Source organism: Oryctolagus cuniculus, chromosome 5 (genome assembly GCF_964237555.1).
Source record: "Oryctolagus cuniculus chromosome 5, mOryCun1.1, whole genome shotgun sequence".
Taxonomy (NCBI): domain Eukaryota; kingdom Metazoa; phylum Chordata; class Mammalia; order Lagomorpha; family Leporidae; genus Oryctolagus; species Oryctolagus cuniculus.
Window position 1 is genome coordinate 90,885,525 of NC_091436.1, and position 19,023 is coordinate 90,904,547.

General features: G+C 37.2%; 1 long non-coding RNA gene across 1 annotated transcript in view; it reads left to right on the top strand.

Annotated features, from left to right (window-relative positions):
• LOC127493012 (uncharacterized) overlaps positions 1-18,401 on the top strand; it is a 34,466-nt gene extending 16,065 nt beyond the window's left edge. The window contains exons 2-3 of the long non-coding RNA XR_007922897.2: positions 5,678-5,763; positions 18,278-18,401. This is a non-coding gene — a long non-coding RNA (uncharacterized lncRNA). The remainder of the gene's footprint in view (positions 1-5,677; positions 5,764-18,277) is intronic.
• The last annotated feature ends 622 nt before the right edge of the window (positions 18,402-19,023 follow it).

A 19,023-nucleotide genomic window follows, 5' to 3' on the forward strand; every position in this document is an offset into this window, starting at 1 on the left:
TAAAACCTTGCTTTTCATAGAATATGCCCAAATATTATCAAAACATTGCTAATACTGTTTTAATTAAGAATTCCTTGGGAGAAGATTAAACAAAAAAGATACTCAAGAATAATTGTGGAGATACATTAAGGAGTTAATGTGTTTTGATGAAGGAAAACATCTAAAAGAAAATCCTTCCAAAGCATTATATTAAAGAAATTTTAAGGAATGTTTCTTTGCATGTGACTAGCAATGAATGTATTTTTTAATTATAAAGGGAAAGGAGGGGAAAGCATAGTTAAGCTATAGAAATAGCATTATAATAAAACAATTTTCTGCTTGTTTTTATATTATATATCTACTTTTATTTATTTGAAAGTCAGAATTATGGGGGGGGGGGAGGAGAGAGAGAGAGAGAGAGAGAGATCCTCCATCCACTGGTTCACTCCTTAGATGGCCACAACTGACAGGGCTGGGCCAGGCTGAAGCCAAGAGCCAGGAGCTTCTTTTGGGTTTTCCACATGGGCGACAGGGACCCAAAACTTGGGCCATGTTTCATTGCTTTTCCAGGCCATTAGAAGGGAACTTGGAAGTAGAGCAGCTGGGACTCTCACAGGTGCCCATTTGGGATGGTGGCATTGCAGACATCAGCTTTATCTGTTATGTTACAATGCCAGCCTACAAAAATACAGATTTTATTAATTATTTCTTTCAGTGTTAGGTTTTTAGGTCATTTATTATTTTTCTTGATTATAGAAGTTATTTATGTTCATATTTCAAAATTCAGAAAAATATAGAAATCATTTCACTGAATTATGATTGATCTTAACAATTGGATATATATTTTTTCAGTGTTCCTTTTAGCATTTTCACTTTTTTTTTAAAGATTTATTTATTTACTTGAAAGTCAGAGTTACACACAGAGAGAGGAGAGGCAGAGAGAAAGAGAGAGAGGTCTTCTATCCTCTGGTTCACTCTCCAATTGGCCGCAACAGCCGGAGCTGTGCCGATCGAAAGGCAGGAGCTAGGAGCTTCCTCCGGGTCTCCCACGTGGGTGCAGGGGCCCAAGGACTTGGGCCATCCTCTACTGCTTTCCCAGGCCATAGCAGAGAACTGATTAGAAGAGGAGCAGCCGGGTCTTAAACCTGTGCCCATATGGGATGCCAACGCTTGAGGCCAGGGCATTAACCCACTGTGCCACAGCGCCAGCCCCAGCATTTTCATTTATTCACTCGTATTTTCTCACTGCTTTAAAAAATGCTTGGATACACCCCTCTCATGTTAGATTTCTGGGACTACAGTAATAAATCATTGCAAACATGTGGCTTAAAACATACAAACAGGGGCCAGTGTGATGGTATAGCAGATTAAGCCACCACCTGCAGTACTGGCATCCCATATGGGCACAGGTTTGAGTCCCAGCTGTTCCAGTTCAGATCCAGCTCCTTGCTAATGCACCTGGGAAAGCAGTGAAGGATGGCCCAAATGCTTGGGCCTATGCAGCCATGTGGGAAAGCTGGAGGAAGCTTCTGGCTCCTGGCTGTAGCCTGGCCATTACAGCCATTTGGAGAGTGAACCAGTAGATGGAGGAGCTCTCTCTCATTCTCCCTCTGTAACTCTGCCTTTCAAATAAATAAACTAAATCTTAAGGAAAAAAAAAAAAACATGCAAACAAACATACAATCAAAAATTATTCCTGGAGGCCAGAAGTCCAAATCAAGGTGTAGGCAGGGCTGTTTTCCTTTCTGGGTTCTGGGGGAGAATCCATTCCTCACCACTTCCAGTTTCTGATTGCTCCTTATCTTGTGGCTACATTAACCCCAAACTCTGACTACATCTTTTTATGGCCTTCCCTCTTTTCTCTGCATATCTTTTCCCATGTATTCTCTTATAAGAACACTGGTCATTGGATAGGGGTCACCTGGATAATCCAAGATGATCTTGTCTTGATAGCACAACTTTTGGGGAGTCACCATTCAATTGAGTGTACCAACTCTTTGGAAATTAGTGGATACATGAATTTGATTTTTTAAAAAAATAATCATGCTATTGTTGCATCCACTAGTCAGCTAAAATAGAGTATTACAAAAACCAGTGACAGTCACACATGAATTTTATTGAAAATGAGAAGCAAATGAGAAACAAATGAGAGACAAATGAGAGGCAAAGTAATCGACTGGGACTGGCCACCCATCAGGATCGACACTCCTTACCAGAGTGTGGCCCCCAACAGCGGGTTACACAGCTTTTTATAGTATTCTGTCTACTAGGGCTCACAATTTCAAACCAGACCCCCCCTGGTATGCAGTGAACAATAAAAAGAAAACCAAAATATGGTTGTAAGGTAACAGTTAACAACAACAAACCCAGTAACAGATCCAAGATATGGTTGTAAGATAACAGTGAAGGACACATTTCCGTCAACTTAGTTCCTGGGAATTTGGGCCCACATAGTTTCACAAGATACACCCTTAGTCATTAGCAAACAAAGCTAATATGTGCAGAAGCAAGAGATCTGCAATTAGCTTTTAACCACACTCACTCCATTTTTATTCTGATTCTACACTATAATGCCTATCTTTTATAGATCATCATTTCTAAAATTCACATGTATGTTTTATAATTGATAGCATATTATAGTTTGCCAAAATTTTAGTGGAACTTAATATTGTGTTACACCTTACGCTCAGATTAATTGAAATACAGAATATTACCAAATAAATTTGAGAAAAGCTGAACCAGTTCACATTATCAGCAATACTCTGAAAATAGTGTTTGACTGTTAAGATTTTTTTCAAGAAATTACTCAGAAAAAGTTAGCTCATGGTTTTAAATTTCATTTATTTGTATATTTTGACCACTCACTAAGCTCTTATTTTTGTCATTTGTGTTTTCTGTTAAAATATTAATGCTTTCCTTTAATATTTACTATTGATAAGTATGGCCTATTGAATATCTATCAAATGCTTGTTAGATATCGTAATTTATAAAGTAGGATGATTTTTCTTATTTTATTGAATAGCCAATTGACTTGTAGGAGTTTGAGAATTGCCTTTTTCATTTGTTTATATTTCTTAATATTCAAAAGTGGCTTTGTTTTTTTTTTAATGTAACTTTTATTTTCTGTAAACACCATTTGTAGAAAGGCTTTCCTCACCCCAAGAGTTATTGGAATCATCTACTTTTTTCATGTTTTTTATACAATTTACTTTTTTTTTTTTTGACAGGCAGAGTTAGACAGTGAGAGAGAGAAAGACAGAGAGAAAGGTCTTTTTTTTCCGTTAATTCACCCCCCCAGATGGCCACTGTGGCCAGCGCTGTGCCAGTCCGAAGCCAGGAGCCAGGTGCTACCTCCTGGTCTCCCATGCGGGTGCAGGTATACAATTTACTTTTAATAATATCTCTTTGGTTGGTCTGGAATTTTGTTTTTATTATATTGTGCTGGCTTAAGACCTAATCACAATTTTTGCAAATATCTGATTTATCTATTCTGATTTAAAATTATTTATCTTTCATTTTATTGACACGATACTCACTTGAGACTATACTAAATTGTGTATAGACTGTGGGTTCCTTCGTAACTCTTGCAGGTGTTCTATTGATCTCTGTGTTACATTTTTAGTAGCATCACATTACAAATGATTGTAGTTTTAAATACATTTCAGCATTTTGTGAGACCAGTTTCCCACTTCAGCTTCATTTCTACACAGCCCTTCAATCTCCTTCTTTTTAAAAATTGTCTTTGATATTCTTATTTCATCATCCAAATGGATATATGTTAATATATTTTTTCAAGTTCTGCCTTTATTCAAAATCTTAAACTAAAATTATTTCTTAAATGACTTTGAACGTTAGTTTCTGTACAACATTTCCTCTTTTTTATCTGTTATTTTAAAATGTATGTAATAATGAATTAAAGTATGATAAGAAAACAATTATTTTCCTAGTCATACATAGTTATTATTTCATTCAATATTTTATTATTAAATGTCTATTATGTATCAGTCAGTGTTTTGGTTGTTATGGATACAAATGTGAATAAGACAATTATGTCCCTTCTCTGAAGAATTCCATTCACTTTGGAGAGAAGTAAAACAAATACATTCATCAATAAATACATGCCAAGTTTTCAGACATGGATTAATGCAGTGCAAAAAAATAAAGCCGAGTAAAGGGCTAACCCTTTACTACCCAGGGGGTAGAATGAGTGCTGGTTTATAGAAGATGACTGGAGAGGTCCTTCTGAGGAACTGATAGTGAAGCAGAGAGCAAGTGAGGACTATGGGAGAATAGGGAGAAAGTTCTTTCCAGGCAGAGAGATTGGCAATTAAGTTGTACTCAGTTTATATTATAACATATATTAGAAAAAATGAATGGTATATTGGGAAGACTAGCTTTGGAATCAGATATCAATGAGAAAACTTATGTCACTATTCACTATTGCTAGGCTACTAGGAAACTATAACTATAAACCTGGGCCATTTATGAGTACTAAGTAGGAGGGATACTGTATCTTCACAAGTCTGGAAGATTCACTGAGATAATGAGCCTGAAATAGGTAGTATACCTGCACACCAGTGGACACTCAGTAAATATTGTTTCCTGCCTTATTTGCTAGGGAAGCTTGCTATTTAAAGAATCCTAGTGGGGCTGGCGCTGTGGCTTAGCAGGTAAAGCCACCTCCTGCCGTACCAGCATCCCATTTGGGTGCCCCCTGCACCCACGTGGGAGACCTGGAAGAAGTTCCTGGCTCCTGGCTTCGGTTCAATGCAGCTCTGGCCATTGCAGCCAATTGGAAAGTAAACCAGCAGATGGAAGACTCTCTCTCTCTCTCTCTCTCTGCCTCTCTCTCTCTCTCTCTCTCTGCCTCTCCTTCTCTCTCTGTGTAACTCTGACTTTCAAATAAATCAATCTTAAAAATATACACCCTCACAGACACACCTGGAGATTTGCTTTACCATCTTTCTGGGCACCCTTAGCCCAGTCAAGTTGACATATAAAATTAATCATTGCACAAGGATCCTAAAGTGGAACTTACTGTGGTAGACTTGATGAATGGTGTTGGTACCCAAGTGGCGGAGTAAAGGGCCAGGGAGAGTGGTGAGGGGGCTAGAGATATAAATGGGGCCAGATGTTTTAAGACCTTTACTGTTACAAAAAAAGTTTGGATTTTGTGCCAAGTATGATAGACAAGAAGCTGTTGGAGGATTTTGAGTCAAGAATTAAATATATACATTTACATCAAAATAGGTAGAACTGAAGCACATTGTGTTGAGTGAAAAAAGCCAGACACAGAAGGACAAATAGCACACGTCCTCCCTTATATCTGTGAGCTAAAATCAAAGAAAAACAAATCAACAAACAACAACAAAAAATACTCCTGTGTGTCAGTTTTGCTCAGATATGGTGTTTTGTCAATCTTTGTTTCAAATAATTGTCAAATTATTAGGAATTATATACTACTGTGGTTTTAGTGATCTGTGACTATTTTAAAATTTACTTTATTTGAGTGAAATTAACATCTTTTCATTTGATGATTGTATCTAGCCCTTTCTTATTTTCCTGCTGTACTATGATCTTTTACTTTTCATTTCCTGAACACTTTATTTAGTGGGACATTAAACTTAAAAAATCACTATATTGTCTGAAAATAATAAAATACTAAGTTAAAAATAAAAGGTAATCTGTGTTTTTAAAGTTTTCTTTGGCTTCTGAGTGGTGAAGACTGTAGAAGACAAAAGGAAACATGGAGAAACCAGATGAGCATCTCTACGTGAAATTCAGGTAAGAGGTGATGATGGCGTGTGCCACAGAGGCAGTAAAGAGATTTGAGATGTGTTTGGATTCTATACAGGCTTACAGGAGTTATTTCTAGATTAATTATTTGTGGAGAGAGGTTAGATTCCTAGGTGCAGACCTAATGGCCTGGGTGGTGAAATCCTCACAGAAGAGCAAAGGAAATCTTGGCGGTTTTAAACGGCTTTCATGTTTGTATTACTTGGATGGAGAACTTAGGAAATACTGCATCGGGAGTTGTAACTTTGGGTGCTAGAAGCATATGAATAGTATTTAAAGCCCAGGGTTTGATGAGACTTCCGGGGGGAGGGGGGTGATTGCAGGTAGAGCCTGAGACCTACTAAAGAGAAACAGGAGAAAAAGGTCAGAAAGAGAAGATTCACAAAGACTTGCCAGTGAATGGGACAAAAGCCTTGAAGCTGTGCTACCTGAAGAGCTGAGTGAAGGCAATGTTGCAAGAAGGAGCGAGTAATAGATTGTGTAAGTGTGGTTGGGTGTGAACTATGAATTAAACTTAGGATTTGTTGTCATGCTTGCCACTGCTACAGGTATTTCAATTATTTTCACTGGAAGTGCCCCATGGGAAGGAAAGGATACCTAGAAGAGGGTTCAGGAGAAAATTGAAGGGAAAACGTGGAAAGACAACATAGACAACACCTAAGGGAATTTTTGCTGGGAGGAGAAGCAGAAGAGTAGTTTGGATATGGATATGAGGTTGTTTTACAATGGGAAATTTTGTAGTTGATGTAAGAGATTGGTGTACTGCTGGTAACGATCCAATGAGAAAAAGAAGCAATATTATAGGAGGGACAAGTGAAACCAGTAGAATCCAAGTCTTTAAGAACAAATGGAATCTCTAGGACAAGTAGGTCAGGCTCTAGATAGGAGGAATTATTTATCAAACTTTCTTTTAAGTAATCTCTACTTTGAGCAGATCTGATGTATAATTTATTCTGTAAAGCATAATGACCCTTAATGTTTATTCAGGTGTTCCTATAGGTAATACACAAATGAAAGACAAATGCCCTAATTAGCAAATTTGCAAACTTTCTTTGAATAATCAACTGTCACCGATTTGCAAAGATAAAAGCAAATAAAAATTAATCCTTCACATCATCTCCTTAAATACAATGTGTTTTGTACAACCCAGCCTTCCAATATCTCTTTAGTATTCAGCATACATTTGCCTGTTTTCAATGCTCATTTCCATTTTATAATCATTCTCAAATTGAATGTATCACTGAACTATAGACAAATGTAATAATAATAATAAAAAAAAAAAAACAGACTGGAGCATTTTGTGCAAAGCCCCAGGTTTGAAATTACCAACCCGTGTGGATATCAAAACTATGTCCCTGGAAACTAACCTCAGGAGAGCCCTTTGGCACAGGCAGAACTGTTTCAAATGAACAGACTGTAAATTTTTTAAAAATATATTTTATTCATTTATTTGACAGGTAGAGTTACAGACAGTTAGAGAGACAGACAAAGATAAAGGTCTTCCTTCCATTGGTTCACTCCCCAGATGGCTGCAATGGCCGTAACTGCGCCGATCCGAAGCCAGGAGCTTGGTGCTTCTTCCTGGTCTCCCATGCAGGTGTAGGGGCCCAAGCACTTGGGCCATCTTCTACTGCTATCTTAGGCCACAGCAGAGAGCTGGACTGGAAGAGGGGCAACCGGGACTAGAACCGGTGCCCATATGGGATGCAGGCTTCGCAGGCAGAGGATTAACCTAATATGCCACGGCGTCGGCTCCAGAATTGTCAAATTTTAAGGAGCACTTTTTGGTCTTACCAAATTTATGAATTTTTATTTTTAAATGTTTATTTGACTGCCAAAAATCAAATATTTCTGCAGTGCAATATGGTGTTTGACAAATATGTACATTGTGGAATGGATAGCATGAGTTCATTAATTTTTGGGATTAGAATACTTAAATCTATTCTCTCAATTTTCAGATACACGATGTTAATATTATCATTAATTATAGTCACCTTGATGTAAATATATCTCTTGAACTTCTTTGTACTGAAATTTTGTATCGCTGGACCATCATGTATTTGCCACTAACACCCAGTCTTTGGTGGTTACTATTCCACAACTACTTCTGTGAGTTGGGTTGCTTCAGATTCTACATACAAGTAACAAACAGCTGGTAGCTGGTATTTGTTTTTCTGTGTCTGGCTTATTTCATAGCCTAGCATCCTCTTGATTTACCTGTGGTGCTAAAAATGACAGGATTTTTTTTCTTTTTTTTTTTTTAAGCTAAATAGTATTTCATTGTACATACATGCCACATTTCTTTATCCATTCATCTGTTCATGGACACTTAGGTTGATTCCACATTTTGGCTATAGTGTATAGTGTTGCAATGAACATGGGAGGGCAGATAAACCCTTTTACAAGCTGATTTCATTTTCTTTGGATAAATACCCAGCAATAAGATTACTGGATCAAGTGGTAGTTGTATTTTTATTTTTTTTCAGGGACTTTTTTTTTTTTTTTTTTACACATCAGCTATAGTTACAGTCCCACTGTTAGTATTCTATGGTTCCCTTTTCTCTTCTCCAGCACTTTTGTCTCCTGTCTTTTTGATAGTAGCTGCTCTGACAGATGTGAAGCGATATTTTATTGTATTTTTAATTTGAATTTCCCAATTACTAGTGATATTCAGCATTTTTTCACCCACCTGTTGGCTTTTAATGGCCACATTTTTTAAAAAATGAAGGATTGCTAGGGATTTTGTACTTATACTGGCATCTTTAGCTTGTGGTAGGATTTTGCCTACAGGAATTAAATGAGATGAGGAATCCGAATACAGTTAGCAATGGGAAAGGGTTATCATCATTAAAATAGATTGGCATTGACTGCAACACCAACCAGATAACTTATATGAGAATCAAATAATGTGACTTCTATAGAGTGATGATTTCTTCAGAAATTTTATTGATATAAATTATTTCACTTGATGGGTGTCCTGAATCTCCCCAGGAGCTCATTGTTAAATGAAAGGTGAATGAAAATGATACTTGAGAGGTGTTTTATTTCACTGTTTGTGGCACTTTCATGAAGTCAATGAAAATATTATCACTCAGGTTTAGATTAAATGTTTTAGTTTCCATCCATGGGGATTGGTAGCAAATATCAGAGGGGGCATTTAGCAAATCTCAGCTCTCAATGAGTTTTTCTTGGTATAAATGATCAGACTTGTTTCTAATATGAATATTGTGACTATGTCAACAGACACTTAATGACAACCGCATCCACTCTGCATAAGGGCTTTAGGATGATGCTGTTTACTGTAATACAGAAAAGGCAAAGAACTTTCCAGGGCTTCTTTGCTCACAACACAACTACACATCCATGAGAAACCAGATACTGAAGTAGGCATTTGGCCTGATGGTTGACACCAGTTAAGATGCCCGCATAGCATACCAATGAGTACTTAGCTCTCAGCTCTAGCTCCTGGCTTCAGATTCTTGTTATTGCAAACCCTGGGCAGTAGCAATGGTTGAAGTAATTGAGTTTCTGACATCCATGTGGGAGAACTGGATTGATTTCCCTGTTCCAAGATTTGGCCCCAAATTTTGGGATCATTGTGGGTATTTAGTGAGTGAACAGCAGATGCAATCTGTATTTTTCTCTCTCTCTCTCCAAAATAAATATGGAAAATATAGTTGCTATCTGCTTATGGAAGAGCCAAAACATCAGAAGAAAATCAGGGAAATGCAAATATATTACAAGAATCTAAAAACATCTTAATATTTTAGAACATCTGAATAATTTCAAGTATTTATAGGTATTTCTCCAGAGGAAAACTCTGAGGTCCTGTGCTCAGGCCTACTGTATGTCTTTCATACATAAATTCTCCTTATTTTGTTACCTCAATTGGGGAATGGTCACTGTATTAGTTGAACAGGTCTAATCTATCATCAAAAGATACATATTAGACAACCATTAGTCATTAAGTGTAGATTGAACCAATACTAAATGACACTTAAAGATATTCATGCATACTCAACATGGAATTATAATGTTTAAAGTGATTGCCTTACTGAGATGGTAGTAGGGAAGAACTAGCATTTATTAAGAAGCTACTTGCATTTTATGCTTGAACTTCCTTTGTATTCTTTCATTTCATTCTCTCAATAATTTCTTCATTCATATAAAGCATTTGTCACATGCCAGGAAAAGCCCTTGTATTTATTAATGCATACAATGGACATACTTTCTACAGTCTAGTGAAAATGATAATGACAGAATTAATACCATTGATTATTATTTTATAATCATTGTACTGAGCACTAAATTCACTACAACTTAACAACTGAAGAAATGCAGCTTATGAAAGTGAATTAAATTGAGTATAACATTTAAAACTAGGCTGGACAATTTGTATACCAGCTCTGCTAGTTAACAACTAAGTAGTCCTGAGAAATTTACTTCTTCCTGGGTTGTTTTCCTGATATGAGAATGTAGTCAATAAGATAACTTCCAGCCTATTTTAATCCATTCTCTACTTCTATAACAGAATACCACACAGACTCAGTAAGTTATAAATGACAGTATTTTTTTCAACTCACAGTTCTGAAGACTGGGAAGTTCAAGATGGATGGACCATATCTGGTGTGGAATTTCTTGTTACATTATAATATGATGGAAGGGCAAACAAGCATGTTGAACAGCAAGAGAAAGAAAGCCAATTCCAACTCACATCGATAACAAAGCTACTCTCACATTAATTAACCCACTCCTGAGTCAGATCACCTCTTAAAGGCCCCGTCTCCCAATGCCATGAATTTGAACATGACGTTTGGAGAGGACACGGAACCTTAGCACAGCTTTGCCCTTTCACTTTTTTAGATACTTCCCATCCTTTCAGTCTCAGTTTAGTTATCACTTTTCAGGAAAGGTTTCCATGTTCAGTCTTTTCTGTCTCCCAAGAATTTTTGCAGTGGATGTAATCTACCATGCCTCTGGCATTCCCTTCTCATAGTGATATCTCATCACAATGTAATTGCCTGTTTATATTGCTTAAGGCAAAGAATGAAGACGGTGGATGTGGGAGTAATAAATTCAACACACCCTCTGCTACATTCCCAGATTGCTCCCTATCCTCCTCCAGTCTCCTGTATTTGTGAGGATAAAGGAGTGTTTCTGTTTTACTCTGGTACTAAGTGAAATGGTTTTTGTATAAAAGCTAAGTACAAAAATGTCATTAGCATAAAGCCAGAATACTGGTTAAGACGAAAGGCAAGGCAAGGTTGCCAGTGATGGTCAGGACTTACTGGGGAAGCGCAAGGAACTCTCCTCTCCTGCCCAGTGCATCACACCTCCTGGCACATTCATTCAACACCTCAGTCCCCAGACTGATATATTTTTGACGAGGGAAAAGTTAAGGAAATCCTGGAGAGTCAAAACAGACAGAAGACACAGTTCTTCTATCCTGAATCAATGGGACCATTTGGGCCATAGCTTTGCTTTCCTACAACCAGGACCCAATTTGGGTCAAACCAATATTTGTTGATGCATAGTTTCATGGAGCAGGCTTGTATTTTCTATAGCAAGGTTGTCTTTTAATAAGATGACCAAGCACGACTTTAGAAGGCAAACAAATGAAATAAAACCTTCCAGACTACTACTGGAAATTTTCCTTTTTTTTTTTTTTTTCATCTCCAATACAGAACTTTCGGTGAAATGGCCTGACAGTTTTATGTGTTCCTTCCTGTTTAGCATGGCAATGAAGGATGGAATTTGGGCTTGTTCTGTCTGAATTCAGGCCTACCATGACCTGTTGAAGTCACTTTCTCAAAATAAAGACAGACTTAAACTTTCAAAAATCATCCTAAACTAGGGCTTTATAGCTGTTTTTCTCTTTATGTATTTTTAGTCTAGATATTATAAATATTTAAAATTAATGAAATATAGCTGCTATGCTTCCCAGAACATGAATTATCTTAAAATCATGTAAGGATATATTATAATCTGTTTGAACTGAGACAATATGAGTTGGTTTGCGGGGGTGGAGAGAACACAAGGCCTCCAGGGGAACTGGGTCATGGAAAATAAAGTTTAAAGGTTTGTTCTATTACTCAGCTGAAGAGAAAAACAAATAAGACTATTTTACAGTTAGCATGCCAGGCTATATGTGTGAGAAAGATCTAGGAATTTTCAGCCCATTTGATTGATACTTAGTGAAATGACAGATTTTCATCCAATTTTTAAATACACTATGCCAAGAGTAGTTTTAGGTTCACAGAAAAGCTGAACAGAAAGTGCACAGTTCACATATCCCTCCTCCCCCTACACACCCACAGCCTACTACAGGAGAGACATCCTGTGCCACATGGGTGCATTTTGCTACAATCAATGAACCCACATCTGTTATCACATGATGTCTATAGTTTACACGATAATTCCCTCTATGGGTTTGAATAGATACATAATGACATATGTCTGCAATTATAGTAATATATAGACTAGTTTTATAAAAGCCCTAAAAATCTGTGCTCTGTTCTCTGGCAACCACTGATTCTTTTACTGTCTTTATAATTTTGCCTCTTCCAGAACATTATACTTGCCTTCTTGTAATCATAGACTGAGTAACGTTTTTTTTCAGATTGGCGTTTTAACTTAGTACTGTGCATTTAATAGTCCTCTAAACATTTTTATGGCCTCAAGGCTAATTTCTTTTTAATTTCAAGTAATAATCCACTGTCTGAATTTAACCCATTTTATTTATCCATTCACCTACTGAAGATCATCTTTGTTCCTTCCAAGTTTGATGATTGCAAATAAAAATTTTGTACACTTCTGTGTAGTCATAAATTTTCAAAATATTTGGGTAAATAACAGAGATGGATTGATAGACCACATAGTAAGAATATTTTTAGTTTTGTAAAAAGCTGTAAAACCATATAACAAATTGAATGTACCATTTTGAATTTCTACACCAGTGATGAAAGAGAGTTTCTGTTGCTACAACCTTCACCAGCAATTGATATTGTCAATGTTTTGAATTTTGGCCACTCTCCTGAATCTGTAGAGGTTTACTCACTGCTTCCCCCCACCCCCATCCCGTTTGAGAGTTACATTCCCAGATGGGAATAGGAGCATGGGATCCTGGCACTGAGCAAAGTTGAGACTAAGAATGTTGTAGAGCTGATCGTAATGCTGGAGGGAACACTGTGAATAATTTCTGTACAGAAGGTGTCACTGGACTTGATGTGTCTGTAAAAGTCATCCCAGAATCCCAAAGATATAACAGGAAGGTCACTTCCAAGTTATGTGCAAACTAGGGGAAAATCGGTAAATTCACTATTCCTTCAGCTTAGTAAAGCTCCGTGTGTCATTATTTAGTTTGTGAACCTGATGTCCATGCAGTTTAAAGCTGGCATTTACAAAATATGAAGCAGCCATGCATGGTTTTATCCATGCACAAGCAGCTGATGTTTACAAGCCAGATTCTCAAACTGTGCCTTACGGTGCATTCTTTTGTTCAAATACTTGATAAATTCAGCTTTAGCTTTTCTTCCTTTACAATAGTATATTTTTAAATTTTTAAACTTTTTTGCCACTGTGGCCTTTTATATGTATAGACCACCCTCATTGTTCACAGCATTTTGTCACAGAAACCCCTGCATGTTGTAACTTTGTCATTATTTCACGCTGTTTCAGGAATATAAAATTTGATCTGGTTTTAAAAGCCTCATCCTTTACTGGGAAAATTTTTGCCACCAGACATAAATGCACTTGTTTTCTCATCTCTAGGCTAACCAATGCTTGCATCCATCTCTGTGGAGGAAGTCTCTTTTTCCTCCCAAGGGCCACAGGCTCCTCTGTCTTCTGCATCAGGCACTAGCAGAAGAAAGAACTAATTCAAAATAATCGTTTGCTTAACATGTGCTGCATGCAGTTAATTACTTCTTGAAACTCTAGGCTCTTTATTTGGTAGGACTTCACTCTCGTTTTAAAAACACCGTTCTCTTCTGCTTTCCTACCTTCCTTTTGTCCATTTTTTTCCTTTGCTAACTCCTCTGACCTTCTCATTTGGTAACTAAAGGTTCAATTCCAGGCTGTCATCTTTTCCATCTCTGATCCTTGACTGAATGATCTCATCAGTGTATGGTTGCAAGCTTGTTTGTTTGATGACTCTCACATTTTCTCTAGAGCCCACATCTTTCTGCTGAGCTCCTGCTCTCAAGTCCAAACGTTTGCCTGACATCTCTTCTTGCCTATGGCTCAGGTTCTCTAACATAGCAGATCCAAAATGGAATTCTGAATTTCCCTCCTCTGATGTCTACCTCTCAAACCCTGTTCACTTTTCATGTAAAAAGTGCAAGTTTTATCAAATTACTGAAGCCAAAAAATTGAAAGTTCTTACTTTCTGATAGACGTCTCATATATGAGCAATCCTTATTGACACTACGTTGAAAATAACATCTGAAATCCCTCCCTTTTCTCATGGCTGTTGCCATACTCTTAGTCCAGGCCTCTAGCATCTCTAGCTGTAATCCAACACATCGACCTCTAACTGGTTTCTCCACTTTGGCCCTTGCTCCTCACCCCACCCCTCACAGCTACAACAGTCCATTCTTTAAATAGCAGCAACAGGGTTTGTCTCAATGGTAATTTGATAATTACCTTCTCTTGCTTAAAACTCTGCAAATGACTCCCCTTAAACTTCACATGACCTTCAGTCTTCTTCCTCAGGCCTAGAGTAGCCTTCCGTACCCTGTTTAGCCCCCAACCTTACTTCTTTCCGTTCTTCTTTCAGTTTGCACAAATGTCATTGGTATTATGTGGAAGCAAGGAGAGGAGGAAGGTAAGAGGGGAGGAACCAGGAAGAGAGGGAAGGAGGAAGGCAAGCACATTCCATTTCATAATGAGGACTGAAGCCTAAGATACCAGAAAGAAAAGGGCAGAGATAAAATACAAGCCCAATTCTGCTGTATTCTGAGCACAATACTATTTGTCACAATGTAAGGCAAAATAAGCAAACAAATAAAAATATCTTTCTAGTATGAAGTCAAGGGCTATTTAAGGAGCTAATCTGACTTTATAAAAGAGAGTAATTCTGAATCCTGATACGCCTGTGAAACTGTTAGCATAAGCTGAGCTTCAGTGCTATCATCTATAGAACTAAATAATAAACCTACCCCATAGCACAGTGAAGGTAATTAACTGATAATGTGTTAACATGCTTAGCATGCTGTGGTACTCAGTTCTGTTAGTTCCCTCCCTCTGTATTCTTTTCTGCTTTCAGAAACACTTTATTTGAGTTTCAAATGTAGACCAGGCAAAATAAAATGTGACTTCCTTATCCAGTGTAAACAACAACAGTTCCATCAATGTTTTCACAACCACTAATACCTTTTGGAGGGCGCCTGCTCTGTGCTAGGCACAGTAATGGGTGCTTTTTGTACAGCATTTCCTTGAGCTGCCCAACACCTATATCTGTATTTCCTGGAAATGGTGGCAAAGTATTTCTTTTTTCTAAAGATTTATTTATTTATTGAAAGTCAGAGTTACACAGAAAGAGAGAAAGAGGTCTTGCATCCAATGATTCACTCCCCAATTGGGGCAAAGTATTTCTTCAAGAACATTTTCCCATAGTCAAGCACATTTCTTAAATATTGGGAATTATGTACATCTGCTGGATAGGTATGCTATGTGACTTTAACTAGAAACTTTAAAATCTTGAGGACTCTTACATTAAACAGTATTCATTAGCTTACATATTACCATTATAATCATGCCATCATGGCTAGCTTTTTGGTTTGTTTTCTTGATGTTTGTGTTTGCTAATTGCTAATGTTCTAATATTCTTTGGGAAATGTATTTAGACTCAATGTGTCAGAGTTCTGTTAACAGATAGTATGGAGTGTCCTCAGACAGCTGAAAATAGGTCTACCATATGACCCAGCCATTCCACTCCTGGGAATTTACCCAATGGAAATGAAGTCAGCATATGAAACAGTTATCTGTATCCTCATGTTTATAGTAGCTCGACTCACAGTAACCAAGATATGGAATCAACCCAAATGTCCTTCAACTGATAACTAGATAAAGAAAGTGTGGTATATGTACACATTGTAACTACTCAGCCATAAAAAGAATGAAGCCATATCTTTCACAACAAAATGGATGCAACTGGAGGTCATTATGCTTAGTGAAATAAGCTGGTCCAAAAAAGACAATTGTATTTTCCCTAATTTGTGGTAACTAATATACAGAGTACAAAAAAGAGTAATGTATATGAGAAAAATTGATATTTTGAGATTTGATTATTGTTTAGAGCCTTTGTCTAGACTCTTGAGAAGCAATGGCTTTTCTATTTTCTACATGTTGGATTCTTTTATTTAATGGAGAGTTAAGCTTATAATTATAAAGAAAATTGAAAGTGTGTCATTATAAAAATTAAAAGAAAAATAAGAAAGTTTGGAGTGAGGGATGGTAGGGTCAGAGGTTTCCTTTTATTGTTAAAACTGTATATATTAGGGCTGGCACTGCAGCTCAATAGGCTAATCCTCCGCCTCTGGCGCTGGCACACCAGGTTCTAGTCCCGGTTGGGACACCGGATTCTGTCCCGGTTGCCGCTCTTCCAGGCCAGCTCTCTGCTATGGCCCGGGATTGCAGTGGAGGATGGCCCAAGTCATTGGGCCCTGCACCCCATGGGAGACCAGGATAGTACCTGGCTCCTGCCATTGGATCAGCGCGGTGCGCCAGCCATAGCGCGCCGGCCACAGCAGTCATTGGAGGGTGAACCAACGGCAAAAAGGAAGACCTTTCTCTCTGTCTCTCTCTCTCTCACTGTCCACTATACCTGTCAAAAAGATTTTTTAAAAAACTGTATATATTAAATATATGAAATTTATTCACTTTATGTAAATTTTAAAAATAAAGTTAAATAAAAATGATCAAATGAAACTTTGGTAAACTGCTGCAATCCAGATAGGATCTTCATTACTGCTTTTACAACTGGATATTATTTTTGTTATCTCCTCTATTAATTTACAACTGTGATGAATTAGATTTTCTCCCTCATCACAGATTATTTTGTGGCTCATTATAAAAGTCAGCATTTTTAGAGCATATGAAGCCAAATTTGACTCACATGCAACACACACACACACACACACACACACACAGAAAGAGAGGAAGAGAGAGAGGGAGGGAGAGATAGAGCTAAGTTAACTTGTACAGATTTTGTGAGAAAAACTTTGGGAGACACAATAGCTTTTAGTCTAAGCTGTTATGTTGGATTAAGTAATTAGATTAAATTTTTGTTTGAATTTTAAGCTATATCAAATGTGAAGAAGGTAAATGATTCATAGAGTATTAACATTTTATTCAAATTCATTTTTCCTATGACATAATTAAAATTTCAACAATTGTTCAAATTTATTTATGATATAATCATGGCTCTAGGCAGGAGTTGTAGGATTAAAAGAAAAAGATTGATAAAATAGTATTTTAAGGTGTTTCTTTTGGCATAGATGTTGTACTATTTTTATTTCATTAAGCAAAGTCATGATCATGTCTGGCACAGAGTAAGTATTCAATAAATATTCAATAAATAAGTGGACTACTATGCCACAAGAATAGTCTCAAGTTCCCAAACTACAACTGATACATAAATTTGCTGCCTAAATGTCCTTAAGAAGTACTCTAATGCCCTATATTTTCATTTTTTAAAATAAATATACTTGGGTTCTTTTAGATTCACTAGTTCCTATTAAGAGTATATAAAGGTAGTCACCTAATTATATTCTTCAGCTTTAAAAAATGGTCTTTTTTTATTCTGGTAATTTTGAGATGGTTGGTTATCACTAGGCAGGTTTTAATACTTTTATATTAGTGCTGTCAATGAAAATATTTTCCAATGTCTTTATTAAATAATTATAAGGCCAAATTCATTTAGGAGCATTGCAATTGGCATAGAGACCCAGGCAATGAGATTTTGCAGTTGGGGAGAGAGCTTGAGCTCAACCCTAAATACAGGTGGGCACGTGGGAACCTATAGCTAAGAAAATGAGTAGGGATTGGTGGGTGCAAAACTACTAAATGGAAATATCAGAGGTCTGATGGATTCTGGCAAAACCAACCTAACAGGATTGTTTCTGAAGACAGGCCAGGGTTAGCATACATCACCTAGGGAATGGAGGAATATGAGGAACCTGTTTAGATATGGGGGGGGGGGGGGGGCTGTTCATATACCAAGGGGTGAGTTTCTTGCTAAACTGACTTAGCAGTATTGTTTGCTAAAACTGAATTTTACAAAGAAGTGGATGAATGGACCCAGGAGAAAGTTTAGAAGCCTGACTAAATTTTGATGGAGCAAAGAATCATTGTGAAAAGATGTTATTCAGTATTTAAGATATTGTAAAATAGTCTTTTTGTCTTTGTTTTTGTCATCAAAGACATAATTCTTCTTTATTTTCTTCTTAGAGTTCTTTATGTGGTTCTATGCTTATTAGGGTTTCTTTATCTTGCCTTATAGTTATGTAGAAAACTACAGTTTCTTATGTTTATAAAGACCAAGAGCTACCAAAGAGAAAAACTGAATAGAGAAACTACTGAACAATAACAAGGAATGTAATATAATTCCCTGAAAGATCAGGTGAGTTAAGTTACTTTTATAACTAAGAGAAGCAATAGGATTTTTGGAAATTATGAAAAGCTTAAATAGAGTCATTGTTTAGCCATAGCTGAGTAATGAGCTGGTTTTCTTCCCAGAATGGAGTTTTGCCTTTCAGATGCTGACTTCAGTTCAATAGCAAAGTGGAGGACCTATTGTAAATGCAAAAGGTCTTCTAACTTGGAGATTCCAGGATGGTAGTACAAGTGCAAATATAGAAGGATAAGGTATCCTGCTAGAGAGAATGATCCAATATGGGAAGTGGGATACACAGCAGACTCATAGAATGGTGGATGTCCTAAACAGCACTCTGGTCCCAGAATCAGCCCTTAAGGCATTTGGATCCGGCTGAAAAGCCCATGAGAGTATTACAGGCATGGAAAGCCAAAACACTCTGGCAAAAAAAGAAAATGACCTAAATGAAAGATCTCCGTGAGTGAGATCCCAGTGAAAAGAACAGGTCATCAAAGAAGGAGGTACCTTTCTCTGAAGGGAGGAGAGAACTTCCACTTTGACTATGACCTTATCTAAATAGGATCAGAGTCGGTGAACTCAAAAGGCTTCCATAGCCTTGGAAACTCATGACTGGTGCATAGGGAGATTACTGA